The sequence below is a fragment of the Giraffa tippelskirchi genome, chromosome 10 (genome assembly GCF_054371585.1).
Source record: "Giraffa tippelskirchi isolate mGirTip1 chromosome 10, T2T-mGirTip1v1.2.pri, whole genome shotgun sequence".
In the NCBI taxonomy this organism is placed as follows: domain Eukaryota; kingdom Metazoa; phylum Chordata; class Mammalia; order Artiodactyla; family Giraffidae; genus Giraffa; species Giraffa tippelskirchi.
This window is the reverse complement of record NC_137284.1, coordinates 96,928,706-96,942,791: the sequence shown is the minus strand read 5'-3', so window position 1 is coordinate 96,942,791 and position 14,086 is coordinate 96,928,706. Positions and strand designations below refer to the sequence as shown.

Here is a 14,086-nt window from a genome sequence, read left to right as displayed (position 1 = left end):
AAGCCAGCTTCTTCTCCTCTCTCACCTTTCATCAAGAATCTGTTTAGTTCCTCTTTGCTTTTTGCCAGACACGTCTATAAATAATTCTAAATATAACCATCTATATCTTTATTAAACTAACAATGAGTTCATATTGGTGTCTCTCTTTCTAATCAATTACCATATGGATCCTTCTAATCTCTTCCCCTTGCTTATCTGTAGCTTCCCACTCTAACAGTGAGAAACCTGACTTCCACTATCCACTATCTACTTACTTAATTGTTCATTTCCAGTACACACGTATAGTGGTTTTAGAATTGTTCATCCCTGTGGGATAAACTTTATCAACTAGAGGAGTGCTTATACAGACTCTTTAACCTTCAGTTTTCGACTCCACTACTTCCAAGTTACTTAGACACCCCACAACCTCTCCTCCCCCAATTCCCTTCAGTGAGGTTGTTTCATATATCTGGAACACAGTTAGATTCTTTTGTCATATTCTGTGTTCCATCCTAGAAATCTGCCCATTCTGATCACCTAAATGATTTTTTAAATCATTGCAGTACTATAATGAATAGTTTCACTACCCTAAAAGTATTTCTTGTGCCTCAGTAATTTAACCTTCTCCTCCTCCCAAACTCCTGGCAACAAGTGGTCCACATAATATCTCTATATAGTTGTACCTTTTCCAGAATGCATATAATTGGAATCAAACAGTGTGACTTTCCACACTGGCTTCTTTCACTAGCACTGAAGTTAAGATTCATCCATGCCTTTTTGTGGCTTGATAGTTCATTCTTTTTTCATTTCTGAGTAGTATTCCATTATTTAGATGTACCACAATTTGTTTATCCACTTGTCAAGTGAAATAAACCTTGTTTACTTCAGGTTTTGGCTATTATGAATAAAATGACTATACATATCGCATGCAGATTCTGTGTGGATATGTTTTTTAAATCAGTTGCACAAATACCTAGAAATGTGATTGCAAGATTGTCTAGTAAGATTATACTTAGCTTGGTAACAAATTGTCAAATTGTATTCCAAGGTGACTGTACTATTTTGCACTCCACCAGCAATCCTCATCAAGATATAGTATTGTCAGGTTTTTGGATTTTAGCTACACTAGAAGGTGAGCAGTGGTATCTCCTGGTTGTTTTCATTTGCAATTCCCTAATGACAAATGATGATGAGCATCTTTTCATATGCTTATTTGCCATCTGTATATCTTTTTTGGTGCAGTGTCTGTTCAGATATTTGGCTTGTTTTTTAAATTGAGGTGTTTTCTTATTGTTGAGTTTTATTTTCCCTTACTTTTGAAGAAAGTAAATAAAAAACAAAACCTGGTGAGAAGATGTACATTAAAAGAACTGTCCCATGCCCATTACATTCTTTCATGTAAAAAAAAAGGAAAAAAATGTGGAAGAACCACTTCAGCTTTCAGTGAATCACTGATGTAAGGATATGAAATTTGAAACACTCAAACACACTATTTATTGAGTTCACGTTATGTCAGGCAATTTTTTACATTTTTTGCTTGTATCAATTCATTTAATTCTCACTACAACCGTATGTAATAAAAGCTCTTGTTTCTCCCGTTCTACAAATGAGGAAATCTCAGCTCCCAGTGGAAAAGCTCTGAACCCCTATGCCATGGTCTCTGATAGACAATAAGCTTTAAAGTGAGATGATCTAAAGTTTATTACACAGGAAAATGAAAATATATTTTAAATTTAATTATCAGTGAACATAGAAACAGATGTCAGAAAAAAGTCTATTTTTCTTGAATTATCCAGATTGTTACAAGCCTCAAATTTGTTTGGGTTTATGTGAGAACACATTCAGGTGATTAAATTGCTATTCAGTTTACATTTTTTTCCACAGACCTCTAAATCTACTTTGCATCATTTTTTTTAATCTTCACTTTCTTGGAAGTCAGCAAGATATAATGTAACCCCATCCCCATTTTGGAACAGAAAAATAATTTCCAAGAGTCATTTGCTTTGTTATTCCATAGGTGTTAAGGAAAAAAATTCCTGAAGACAATCAGAATCATGACCAAATTGGGCCTTGAAAAACATAACTGTGCAATCGCAGCTGGCGGCGGGCTCTGAGCTGGCCAGCAGCCTGCAGCGTGGAACTGGGTGTTCCACTAGGCTTGGCTCCCTTCCAGGGAGCTGTCAGTTGCTGGGTTCCCACAGTGCCAAGCACTCGGCAGGTGCAGAAAGGTTCAAGGTTTCTGTTCCCCTGTAGTGCTGAGGGCATGCAGGTCATCTGACAGGAAACAGGAGGAGTACCCCTCAGCCCTGGCGCAAGGGGAGTGGAGCTCCTGCTCTGGTTTGGGGAGAGCACTGTGTTGACAGGGCTGTGAGAACTGCTGCTCCTCCAGGATCTTCCTTTGCCTGACCTCTGTGAGCAGTGGAGAGTTTGCAGGGTCCTCTGGAGAAATAGGACTGAGACACTTCCATTTTGGAGGCTTATAGTGTTAGAGTTTTTTTGTTTTGGCTCTTTTAAAGAAAAAAAGATGCCAAATCAGAGTTATAGAAATTATATTTTATCTTACATTTCTACATTTAAAAAATATTGCTCTTAATCTGCAAAAAATGAAATGCTGTATAACTGTGGCACTTGCATAAGGCACATAACATTTACAGGATTTATATAAGAATATTAAATTCTAATGAACTAACTAGTGGCAGAGGAAGCTGATTATGGATGAAATGATTAAAATTACCTGATGGAAATATTTTCCAGCTACTCCTGACAGGGCATCTTTGTAATTATATCCTAAAACCGGGAATGAGGGAACAACACAGGCCTGGTGTAGGGGCAAAACAAAGATTGCCGAAGAAGATTTAGGGAATTGCTGTGATTTTGCAGAATCCAGGATAAATGAAAGAGAGACATGGACACTGGTCATTTCCTCTTGGCTCAGGCAACTAATGCTTTGTTTTGTCAGTTTAAGTAACAACCCTTTGAAACACTTTGAAAGTTGCAGCAGAATTCTACAACTTTTTCCCCTTCCTGGCGTAGAGCTGAAACACTATAGGCTTTCCAAAGTCATTTGTGCAATGGAGTCAGAAAGTCACTCTAGTTTACAGTACGCATTTCTTCCTTCACCCCCAACTGTCCAAGAATCCCAGGGTTTATGTCATCCAAAGGGGTCATTTCTGTTCCCAAAGACAGAGAGATGGAGAATATGGAGGACGTGACCAGTATACTGTCACATGTCCCACTTCATTTTCTGCTGCAGCAGCCTCTATCACCACAACAATGTGCAAAAAGTCCTCCCACGGGGTCTGATGCATCCTGGTGCACTGCTGCAGTCATCACCCTGTCGGAACAGGTCTCTGCTCGGGTCATGGCAGTTCCCAGAGGAAGATAAAGCTCAGTCCCTGGACTTGGTCTTGGCGGATAGGGCATTGCAATTGGATTTCCAACATTTCTCCAGTAGTTGCCAAGACCCACCCAGCATCCCATGATGGGCAGGAAAAGACAACCTTCCGGTCTCAGCTGCAAAGTGGCCTGTCTCCCACCCAAAAGAAGATATTGACATTGAAATTTTCCTCTCATAGTGTGTCTGGTTCTCCATGGGGACCATTTGTGCCATATATGAGCATTTCAATTGGGGTCATCTTGATTCATCAAATAGATTCTAACTATACTGAATCTCAAACGAAAAAGGAAAAGATTTTGTTCTCTCCTTTCTCTCCATGGATACCTACCTAGCTTATAATCCTATAATGGAGAGACCACTCAACAGATTCTGAAGAAATGAAGATAAAGAAGAAACAGGTTCTTTGTAATAAGCCCCCATTTTCACCTAAACAGAGAAGCAAGTGGATAAATTATAAAAAACAACTTCCGTTAAACAAACAAAACTGTTCTGTATGGTCCAGTAACACACAGAGCACCATGATTAAATGCTCTGGAACCAAATCACTAGAATTTGTTCAAATTCTAGCTCTATTTCTTGAATTTGGGCATGACCTTTAACCTTCTGTGCCTCAATTTCTTCATATGGTGGATGGGACAACGATGAAAATAAAAGATACCAATTTTATAGAATTTTTCTGAGATGCGTCATATTGTTTATGCAGCCAGTAAGTATATACAACATATACTTTTTCTTGTAAAACAGGATCATGGTAAACTTAACTTGTTATTATAAAAATTTCAATTAGCTTTAGGTAAAACTTTGTGACTGTCAAATTTGTTTAGACGAAAATTCTGATACATATTTGCCAATTTGATATGTTTTAGTTAGCATGATATACAGTTCAGTTCAGTTCAGTCGCTCAGTCATGTCCGACTCTCTGCGACCCCATGAATTGCAGCACGCCAGGCCTCTCTGTCCATCACCAACTCGCGGAGTCTACCCAAACCCATGTTCATTGAGTCGGTGATGCCATCCAACCATCTCATCCTCTGTCGTCCCCTTCTCCTCCCGCCCCCAATCCTACCCAGCATTAGGGTCTTTTCCAATGAGTCAGCCCTTCGCATGAGGTGGCCAAAGTATGGGAGTTTCAGCTTCAACATCAGACCTTCCAATGAACACCTAGCATTGATCTCTTTTAGGACGGATTGATTGGATCTCCTTGCAGTCCAAGAAACTCTCAAGAGTCTTCTCCAACACCACAGTTCAAAAGCATCAATTCTGCGGCGCTCAGCTTTCTTCACCGTCCAACTCTCACATCCATACATGACCACTGGAAAAACCATAGTCTTGACTAGACGGACTTTTGTTGGCAAAGTAATGTCTCTGCTTTTAAACATGCTATCTAGGTTGGCCATAACCTTCCTTCCAAGTAGTAAGTGTCTTTTAATTTCATGGATGCAGTCACCATCAGCAGTGATTCTGGAGCCCAAAAAAGTAAAGTCTGACACTGTTTCCACTGTTTCCCCATCTATTTCCCATGGAGTGATGGGACCAGATGCCATGATCTTAGTTTTCTGAACGTTGAGCTTTAAGCCAACTTTTTCACTCTCCTCCTCCACCTTCATCAAGAGGCTCTTTAGTTCTTCTTCACTTTCTGCCATAAGGGTGGTGTCATCCGCATATCTGAGGTTATCGATATTTCTCCCAGCAATCTTGATTCCAGCTTGTGTTTCTTCCAGCCCAGCGTTTCTAATGATGTACTCTGCATATAAGTTAAATAAGCAGGGTGACAATATACAGCCTTGACGTACTCCTTTTCCTATTTGGAACCAGTCTGTTGTTCCATGTCCTGTTCTAACTGTTGCTTCCTGACCTGCATACAGGTTTGTCAAGAGACAGGTCAGATGGTCTGGTATTCCCATCTCTTTCAGAATTTTCCACAGTTTATTGTGATCCACACAGTCAAAGGCTTTGGCATAGTCAATAAAGCAGAAATAGATGTTTTTCTGGAACTCTCTTGCTTTTTCAATGATCCAGCGGATATTGGCAATTTGATCTCTGGTTCCTCTGCCTTTTCTAAAACCACCTTGAACATCTGGAAGTTCACGGTACACGTATTGCTGAAGCCTGGCTTGGAGAATTTTGAGCATTACTTTACTAGCACGTGAGATGAGTGCAATTGTGCGGTAGTTTGAGCATTCTTTGGCATTGCCTTTCTTTGGGATTGGAACGAAGACTGACCTCTTCCAGTCCTGTGGCCACTGCTGAGTTTTCCAAATTTGCTGGCATATCGAGTGCAGCACTTTCACAGCATCACCTTTGAGGATTTGAAATAGCTCAACTGAAATTCCATCACCTCCACTAGCTTTGTTCGTAGTGATGCTTTCTAAGGCCCACTTGACTTCACATTCCAGGATGTCTGGCTCTAGGTGAGTGATCACACCATCGTGATTATCTGTGTCGTGAAGATCTTTTTTGTACAGTTCTTCTGTGTATTCTTGCCACCTCTTCTTAATATCTTCTGCTTCTGTTAGGTCCCTACCATTTCTGTCCTTTATCGAGCCTATCTTTGCGTGAAATGTTCCCTTGGTATCTCTAATTTTCTTGAAGAGGTCTCTAGTCTTTCCCAATCTGTTTTTTTCCTCTATTTGTTTGCACTGATCGCTGAGGAAGGCTTTCTTATCTCTCCTTGCTATTCTTTGGAACTCTGCATTCAGATGAGAATATCTTTCCTTTTCTCCTTTGCTTTTCGCTTCTCTTCTCTTCCCAGCTATCTGTAAGGCCTCCTCAGACAGCCATTTTGCTTTTTTGCATTTCTTTTCCATGGGGATTTTCTTGATCCCTGTCTCCTGTACAATGTCACAAACCTCTGTCCATAGTTCATCAGGCATTCTGTCTATCAGGTCTAGTCCCTTAAATCTATTTGTCACTTCCACTGTATACTCATAAGGGATTTGATCTAGGTCATACCTGAATGGTCTAGTGGTTTTCCCTACTTTCTTCAATTTAAGTCTGAATTTGGCAATAAGCAGTTCATGATCTGAGCCACAGTCTGCTCCCGGTCTTGTTTTTGCTGACTGTATAGAGCTTCTCCATCTTTGGCTGCAAAGAATATAATCGATCTGATTTCGGTGTTGACCATCTGGTGATGTCCACGTGTAGAGTCTTCTCTTGTGTTGTTGGAATAGGGTGTTTGCTATTACCAGTGCATTCTCGTGGCAAAACTCTATTAGCCTTTGCCCTGCTTCATTCTGTACTTCAAGGCCAAACCTGCCTGTTACTCCAGGTGTTTCTTGACTTCCTACTTTTGCATTCCAGTCCCCTATAATGAAAAGGACATCTTTTTTGGGTGTTAGTTCTAGAAGGTCTTGCAGGTCTTCATAGAATCGTTCACCTTCAGCTTCCTCGGTGTTACTGGTTGGGGCATAGACTTGGATTACCGTGATATTGAATGGTTTGCCTTGGAAGCGAACAGAGATCATTCTGTCGTTTTTGAGATTGCATCCAAGTACTGCATTTCGGACTCTTTTGTTGACCATGATGGCTACTCCATTTCTTCTAAGGGATTCTTGCCCACAGTAGTAGATATAATGGTCATCTGAGTTAAATTCACCCATTCCAGTCCATCTTAGTTCGCTGATTCCTAGAATGTCAACGTTCACTCTTGCCATCTCCTGTTTGACCACTTCCAGTTTGCCTTGATTCATGGACCTAACATTCCAGGTTCCTATGCAATATTGCTCTTTACAGCATCGGACTTTGCGTCTATCACCAGTCACATCCACAGTTGGGTATCGTTTTTGCTTTGGCTCCATCCCATGATTCTTTCTGGAGTTATTTCTCCACTGATCTCCATTAGCATATTGGGCACCGACTGACCTGGGGAGTTCATCTTTCAGTGTCCTATCCTTTTGCCTTTTCATACTGTTCATGGGGTTCTCAAGGCAAGAATACTGAAGTGGTTTGCCATGCCCTTCTCCAGTGGACCACAATCTGTCAGACCTCTCCACCATGACCCATCCGTCTTGGGTGGCCCCACACGGCATGGCTTAGTTTCATTGAGATAGACAAGGCTGTGGTCCATGTGATCAGATTAGCTAGTTTTCTGTAGTTTTAGTTTTAGTGTGTCTGCCCTCTGATGCCCTCTTGCAACACTTACCGTCTTACTTGGGTTTCTCTTACCTTGGGCCTTGGGTAATTCCTCTTGCCGCCGCCACCGCTGCCACCGGCCCCAGCCCCCAGCCTGGCCTAGCCCCTCTCGACTGCCACCCCGGCCCTCGGTGCATGATATACACTTTATTGCAAAATGCTGGACTGGATGAATCACAAGCTGGAACCAAGATTGCTGGGAGAAATATCAAAAACCTTGGACATGTAGATGATACTACTCTAATGGCAGAAAGCAAAGAGGAACTAAAGAGTCTCTTGACGAGGGTGAAAGAGGAGAGTGAAAACCTGGCTTAAAACTCAACATTCAGAAAACTAAGATCATGGCATCTTGTCCCATCACTTCTTGGCAAATAAAAGGGGAAGAAGTGTTAGCAGTGACAGGTTTTATTTTCTTGGGTTCCAAAATCACTGAGGACAGTGCCTGTAGCCAGGGAAATAAAAAGATGCTTGCTCCTTGGAAGGAAAGCTATGACAAACCTAGAGACTGCCTTAAAATGCAGAGACATCACTTTGCTGATAGAGTCCATATAGCCAAAGCTATTGTTTTTCCAAGAGTTATGTATGAATGTGAGAGCTGTACCATAAAGAAGGCTGAACACAAAAGAACTTATGCTTTTGAATCATGGTGCTGAAGAAGACTCTTGAGAGTCTATTGGACTGCAAGGAGATCAAACTAGCTAATCCTAAAGGAAATCAACCCTGAATATTCATTGAAAGGACTGATGCTGAAGCTCCAATACTTTAGATATCTCACGCAAAGAGCTGATTCATTGGAAAAAACCCTGATGCTGGGAAAGATTGAGGGCGGGAGGAGAAGAATGGGGCAACAGAAGATGAGATGGTTGGATAGCATCATTTACACCATGGACATGAGTTTGAATAAACTCTGGGAGATAGTGAAGCCTGGTATGCTGCAGTTCATGGGGTCACAAAGAGGTCAGACACAACTTAGCTACTGAATAACAACAACAACACTTTATTCCAGAAAGGACTTAGATGATTTTCATATACATCACTAAATGTAATTTTTGAGCAATAAGAATTCCAAAGTGTTTTGCATCATTTCATCAGTGCGGCCTCTTCACAGCTTTTGAAGTAAAGAGGTTCCAGTCACTCTAGGAGATATAGGGATGCAGGCTGCAGAGGCCAGTGAACTAGAGTCACTGAACTAGATATTGGTTGTCCTTTTGACCATACAGATTAATCACCATAGTTTCACCAATCACATTGAATTTGTGGATCAATAAGTAGCTCTCATGGTGTCTTAAACAACAAGATCTCATAGACTCTGTCTATATAGGGTAAATTAAAACGAAACAGAAAGGAAACTCTGAACCTGGGAATTCTTCTATTTTAGTTTCCCAGGCTGAACCGCCTTCCTTGAGTAACTTGTGTTGTGTCCTAACTCATGTTGTGTCCTTGAGTAACTCATGTGACCTCATGTTGTGTCCTTGGCTTTAATTATGAATTGGTATAAGAGTGAGTGAGTGATAGTTGCTCAGTCATGTCCGACTCTTTGTGACCCCATGGACTGGACCCCACCAGGCTCCTCTGTCCATGGAATTCTCCAGGCAAGAATACTGGAGTGGGTTGCCATTTCCTTCTCCAAATTAGTATAAGAAGTGGCCATCAAATAGATATTTTGGAAAAAATTATAGCTGAAAATAATGACCATGATGTCATTCAGTAATAGTTCTGTGAGCCTTTGAATGACAAACTCTTCCAAGACCGGGGTGGAGGGAGGATTTTTTTCCCCAGGTAAACTTGGATGTCGACTTTTGTCAAATATCAGCCTATAAGAATAAATAACTTTTAGACTTTGACAGCCAATATATTCAGAATTGCTTTTAGTTCCCAGATACAATAACAAATTCCCATCTACTCTCTCTTCTATTTTTTCTATTTCAAACATTCTCTTGATTTACAGATTTTAATTATAAACTATCTATTGTGGGGGAAATAGTTACAAATAAGTAAATAACCTACTATTCTACTTACTGTGCTCTACTGCCTTTCTAAATGGAACTCTTTTATGTAGTACATAGATTGGTATAGACTTCACCTGAAGAAAATTTTTCTTAGGGTTCAAATATACTAAACCACAGTTTCAATTCTACAGAGAACATCTGGCTTTCAGGATATCATCAATGAAAATTTAATCTGGTGTTATAAATTCTCTTGGTTCTAAAAAAGCTTCAGCAGGAAAAATGTAAAAGCACCTAAAAAATAATGATTTTTTATAAAAATCAATTTTAGAAAATCCCACATTCATTGGCTTTCACATTCATGACAAAGTTATATTTTGAATATTGTTCATAATTGTTCCAGTACATTAGTGGCATTAATAAGCTCCTGCTTTGTATAGATTGAGGACCCTTAAGGCTTCATTTTGGAGAAGGAAATAGCAAACTACTCCAGTATTCTTGCCTGGAGAATTCCATGGACAGAGGAGCCTGGCAGGCTACAGTCCATTGGGTCACAAAGAGTCAGCCATGACTGAGCGACACACACAAGGCTTCCCTTAAAAGTACGAGCAAGTACTTTTAAGTTACAGAAGAGCCTTCAGGGTGCCAGACTCCAGCTGGATACAGTTGTTAAGAATATGCCGCTAGTGATGAGCTGAAAATGAGAGGGACTGAAAAATTGAGCTTTCAGATGTCATTTCAGTGCAAAAGGAGTAAGAATGGTTTCACAATATAAAAACAGAGTTCTCTAAATCAAAATTAGCTTACAATTGGAAGGGTATCTCAATTTCCCGCTTTTATCTAATCTGAATATAAGCAAATAACTTCAGAGGGAATGAGAGAACCTAAGAGTTCCTGGGAATTCTGAAAGCCTTTAGGCAATTCTGTTTTTTGTAGCAGTCTATTATGCAGTGCTACACTGATTTCTGATTTATCACTAGTGATATGTAACAATAAACTGTAAAGTTTATGGACTCCTTATAAGGTTCTAAGCCCTTTATGTCTATTGTATGCATCCCCTTCAATTAATTTCATCCAGCGATTCTCAGTGGGGGTAATTTTGCCCCCCGAGAGTATTGGGCAATCTCTGGAGACAGTTTTGGTTGTCATAACTTGGGGGAAGGGTAGATATTGGCATCTAAGGTATAGAAGAAGGTAGAGATGCTGCTAACCCCTCCTACAATGCACAGGACAGTCCCCCACATCGAGTTATTCAGTCCCAAATGTCAATAATGCTGAGGTAGAAAGACCATCGCTGAAGACATTCAACAACCCTTGGAGGTGGGTATTATTAACCTCATTTTCAGAAAAGGGAACTGACACACAGAAAGGTTAAGTAACTTACCCAAGGCCACACAGCTAAGAAAGCAGTGGTACCAAGATTGAAAAACTAGCTCTTTATTGCCTCAAAGTCCAACCTCTTTCCACTATACTCTGTTGCTCTCTCTTCAGGGAATTTTGATGACCATGGGTAGATTCCGAGTTTTGGAGGGTGGAGATCCTTTTTAATTCCATATCCCTGCCTTAGCACTGAGCGCTTGCTTGCTGAGAGATTAATGGCAATGATTCATCTCTTGACCATCTTCAGATTTCCCCTTGAGAATGACATTTCAACTATTAGGTCAGTAACCCCTAGAGAAAATTGTTTGATTGTACAATCAAACATTACTAAATAATCATTACTAAACATTACTAAACATCACAGCATTACTAAATAAGAGATGAGTTGAAAGGAAAACAGAAGACACAATTCATGTGTCCAAGGAGCTTGTGGGGAAGAAAGGTTATGTATGGATATAAACAGAAGTATTGGTGCATGTGTGTTTATAAACTGGAGAAGGCAATGGCAGCCCACTCCAGTACTCTTGCCTGGAGAATTCCATGGACGGAGGAGCCTGGTAGGCTGCAGTCCATGGGGTCGCTAGGAGTCGGACACGACTGAGCGACTTCCCTTTCACTTTTCACTTTCATGCATCGGAGAAGGAAATGGCAACCCACTCCAGTGTTCTTGCCTGGAGAATCCCAGGGACGGCAGAGCCTGGTGGGCTGCCATCTATGGGGTCGCACAGAGTTGGACACAACTGAGGTGACTTAGCAGCAGCAGCAGCGGCATTTATAAACATGATTTTCAGACCAAACAGAATGTTAGAAGTGATAACAAATAAATGATAATCTGGCTTAGTCATGTACCAAGACACCTCTCTCTGGGTCTGAAATATCTTTGTAAGATTCAATGTGTGTTTGTATCACTTCCTGAGGGGTATGGGAAGAGCCTCAGCTGCTCTTACTCTTTTAGGTTAGATACATTTATAAGCAGAGCCAGTCTATGCATGTGAAGCTGACAAGACTTTGCCCCTCTTTTGTTTTGTGACTTTGTCCTTACTCCTACTTTTCCAGGTATTAGTGCACTCACGGTCATGCTTTGCTTATCACTATTAAAGCCTGTTCTCAGGGAAGAATCTGAGGAACATACTCAAATTAAATCGAACATAATGGATAAGTATAGTGCACTTTCACTCTGGTGATACCTGATGATGAAACTTCAGCCATCATGTGATGGCAGAGTGAATAATGTAGAATAGGAACATATGAGATGAAGGGTATCTCATGAACTTTCATATCTTGAGATCATTTAAGGAAGCACATGGCACACTGCTGAACACATAGTAGGTACTAAATAAATGTTGACTTCCTCTCCTTCTCCTCTTCTTGCTTTTTAATATACCTTGAAAATGATGCTGCACTATTAATACCCATGTTCACAGCATTTTTCACAATAGCTAAGACCCATCTATCAAAAAATGAATGGATAAGCCAAATGTGATATACATGTACAATGCCATATTATTCAGCCTTAAAAGGGAAAGAAGTCCTGGACCATGCTACAACATGCAAAAACCTTGAGGACATCATGCTAAGTGAAATAAGCCAGCCACAAAAAGACAAATACTGTATGATTCCAATTATATGAAGTACTTAGAGTCAAAATAACAAAAATAAGAAAGTATAATGGTGGTTACTAGGGATGGGAGGAAGGGAGAATGGGAGTTATTGTGTAATGGGTAGAGTTGCAGTTTCACAAGATAAAAAGGGTTACTGTGATGGTGGTGGCATTTGCGCAACAATGTGAATGTGTGACCGAATTGTATGTACACTTAAGAATGGTTCAAGGTAGTAAATTTTATGCTGTATGTATTTTACAATAAAGAAACCATACAAATGACCACCTAATCTTCTCTACCGAAGATCAATTCTGCTTAAAATGTCAGGAAATTCTGTGGGGAAAGTATACGTAGTGGTTACATGCTTGGTCTCAGACAGTAGTCGGTTTAGGTGGAAATCTCAGTTTTCTCTGTTACTATTTGCTGTGAAACTTGCTTGGGAAAATTTCTAAACTTTTTGTACCCCAGTTTCTTCACCTATAATATATAGGTAATGACAAATATAATGTCTCATGAAGGTGTTATAAGGATTAAAAAAGGCAAAGCATTCTGTGTATTTAGCATGGCACCTTATGTATACGGTAAGTGCTTAACAAATGTAAGCTATTATAACATTATACAATTTTGTGCGCTGATATTTGAGCAGCTTGGAGACAAGAGCTTCACTATTTCTTACTACCAATTCCTGACATCTCAAAGACACAATTAGGAATTCAGTGATGACTTTCAGCCATATTTGAACAATTCCCTGGTGCATAAATCTGCATTCCCACATTAGGTATGTGCCTGGATGCAAGCCTTAAATGTCATGTCTCAGTTCATTTGTTCATGTCAGCTTAACATGCTGATGTTCTGAACAATGATGATGTCTTACTGATGCCAAGAATGTAGGTAAGCTTTTATGATAAATATCTAGGGTCTTCCAATGTACATGTGTGTACACATACTTAAAATGGAATATTATAGTTAGATGTCATTTATTAGAAGTGTGTAACTCCAGTGGCTACTTGGTTTTCAGCTTTCTGCTTTCTTGTCTCATTCTTGAACAGGTCTAGCAATTATGATTGCATGAAACTAATGTGAGAAGACTGGTTACACCAATGTAAGTGATAGTATATAAATACATGAGGGGTGATTCGATTAGAAGCAGTATTACCCACTGATAGGAGTGATGGTTTGAAATCAAACATGAGTTTAAATGTTAGCTCTACCATTACAGGCATTTACTTCTCTTTTCTGTTTCCTCTACTGAAAATTGGGGAGAATAACACCTATTTACATGGTTGCGGTAAGATTTCCACGAGATGATGTCTAGCAAACAGTAAGAAATCAAGAAATAGTCACTAAGTTATTTATTCTTTCTAGAGGTATGAGATTGACAAATATTTGGGGTCTCTGAGGCATATTACTTGGTCAGCTTCTATGATCTTATTTGGAATTTAATTCTTAATCTTTTTATTGTCACTTGTTCTTTGAGAACAAAGAGGAACTGACTACCGCTTCATTTCAAAATGTGTGTATTACATTTGATGGGTTACATTAGCTGTTATAAAGCAAACAGTAGAGTGGGAGGTGGGGAAGTGGATGAAGTGAGTTCAATCACATACCTGGGAAAAGTCAATAATGAAGGCAGAGCCTGAATTTGTATGCCA

At 40.0% G+C, this 14,086-nt stretch overlaps 1 protein-coding gene across 1 annotated transcript in view; it reads left to right on the top strand.

Annotated features, from left to right (window-relative positions):
- The window catches only part of CFTR (CF transmembrane conductance regulator), a 385,597-nt gene that overhangs the window by 156,489 nt on the left and 215,022 nt on the right, over positions 1 to 14,086 (top strand). The window lies entirely within an intron of this gene.